This window comes from Camelina sativa, chromosome 13, assembly GCF_030686135.1.
Source record: "Camelina sativa cultivar CO46 ecotype springtype chromosome 13, ASM3068613v1".
NCBI lineage: Eukaryota > Viridiplantae > Streptophyta > Magnoliopsida > Brassicales > Brassicaceae > Camelina > Camelina sativa.
The window spans coordinates 11,030,841-11,033,155 of NC_141892.1; the positions used below are offsets into that span (position 1 = coordinate 11,030,841).

General features: G+C 45.5%; 1 non-coding gene across 1 annotated transcript; it reads right to left on the minus strand.

Moving 5' to 3' along the window:
* LOC147929390 (small nucleolar RNA R71) lies at positions 1 to 107 on the minus strand. Its single transcript, XR_015579049.1, has one exon. It is a non-coding gene; the product is annotated as a small nucleolar RNA R71 (small nucleolar RNA).
* Positions 108 to 2,315: the final 2,208 nt, after the last annotated feature.

The following is a 2,315-nucleotide window of genomic DNA, read 5'->3' on the forward strand; positions in this document are numbered from 1 at the left end:
ATGCTGCGAAATGACATTTCCAGCTTTGTTCAGAAGAACAATGAAACGTTCAATGAAGCTTGGTAACGTTTCAAGGGATACACTACCAGATGTCCTCATCACGGTTTCAGCAATGCTTCATTGCTGAGTACACTTTACAGAGGAGTGGTTCTCAAGATACGGATGTTGCTGGACACCGCAAGCAATGGTAACTTCCTCAACAAGGATGTTGATGAAGGTTGGGACCTAGTGGTGAACTTGGCTCAATCTGATGGCCATTACAATGAGGAATATGATCGCTCTGTGCGATCTACGGGAGAGGAAGATGCCAAGTACAAGAGGGACATGAAAGCTCTCAATGACAAGCTCGACAAGCTCCTCAACCAGCATCAGTATGTTCATGCAATATCAGAGGAAGAGCAGTTTTTACAACAAGATGGGGAGACTGTACAGATAGAGGATGTTCACTACATCAACAATCAGGTAGGTTACAAAAAAGGGTACAACAACTACAAGCCCAATCCGAATCTGTCTTATCGGAACCCAAATGTTGCCAATCCTCAGGACCAAACTTACCCATCTGCGGTTCAAGGGAACCAGGTACAACAAAAGACTTTCGTCTAGTACAATCAAGGCTATGTACCTAAGCAGCAGTACTCTGGCACCTACAACCAACCACCTGGATTCCAACAACCTCAAGGTCCGCAAAACCAATCACAAGAAGCTGAGTTACGCAGCCTACTTCAGCAAATGATTCAGAATCAGGCTTCAGCATCTATGGACATCGCAAAACAGTTCGAAGAGATGAGCAACAAGATCGACTCAAGATACAATGATTTGAACGCAAAGTACGAATCGCTCAATACTAAGGTTAGATACCTAGAAAGCCACCACAACAACCAACCGGCTCTAAAGATCAACCAACTCCCAGGAAAAGCAGTTCAAAACCCTAAGGATTACGCCACTGCCCAAGCCATCTTCGTTGATGATGACTATTAGGATTACCTCACTGAGGACAGTGATGTTCAATATGGGGAGGATAGGGATCACTCAATGATAAATGAGGCCAAGTACTACATATCCGAGTATGAACCCGAGCCTTCACTCGAGGAGACTGATCGAGTTGATGATCGAGCACTGGTTGGGGGATCACAAATCGAAGAACCACCCGAAGCAGAACCCGATGACCTACCCGATGAGGGTGATCGGATGATTCGTCGAGTAGATGTTGAAACGAGAGGTCAGCCTCAACCACCTGTAGCAGCAGAAGGGGAACTAAAGGATAGGTTCAATGCTGCACTTGACATCCAACTGGAGGCGCTTGCAGAGCGTATGGCCAAGCGTAGAACTCCACCTCCTAAGCTTCTGCCACCACACGAACTTTGGGAGGCAGCTCGGCTGGAGAATGAGGTTAGGGAGGCTGTCAAGGAGATTGGGTTTGAAATTCTTAGGAGTGGAGTGTCCTTAGATCCTGAGCTGCGAATCAAGGAAAAATTAGAGGATCCTGGCTCCTTTACTTTGCCATGCTCGATAGGACTCCGAATTTTCAAGAATTGCTTGTGCGACCTTGGAGCTTCAGTTAGCATTATGCCACTGTCAGTTGCCAACAAGATGGGATTCACCAGTTTTAAACCAAGTAGTCTGTATTTGGTTCTAGCTGATAGAATAGTCAGACATCCTATTGGGATCCTAGAAGACTTGCCACTCAGGATTGGAAGGGTGGAAGTTCCTACTGATTTCATGATCCTTGATATGGACAAGGAACCAGACGATCCACTAGTTCTAGGAAGCCCATTCTTGGCAACAGTAGGCGCTGTGATTGAGGTGAAGCAAGGAAAGATTAGAATTGAGCATGGTGAGCACTTCAAGATGGAGTTTGATATGAAGAAGGGGATTAAGAGGCCAACCATTGATGGTCAAGCTTTTTCCACTAAGACAAAGCAGAGAAAAGTCAAACATCTTGAGGAAGTCAACACCGCATTTGCCTTGGAACCTGGACAAAACCTGGAGAATCAGTTCAACCAGCCTGCTACAGTGGAGAGGACTCCAGAACCTCTCCCTGAAAGACCCATGCTTAAGGAGCGTGAAGAGTCAAGCTTAGTGACTTGAAACAAGCTCACTTAGGAGAAAGTCCCAAATGTATCTTTTAATTCTAGTTTATTTGTTTTATTTATTTTTCTCTTTTTGCAAATTTAAAACAAAAAAAAAATGGAAAAGTTATAAAGAGAAATTGAGGAACCCGAGGGTCAACCCGACACCGTACTCGACGCGCATGATCGTGTCCCTGCTCGGATGGCGAGTGGAGTCCGAATTCCACAAGCAAGCCCACTCTCGGC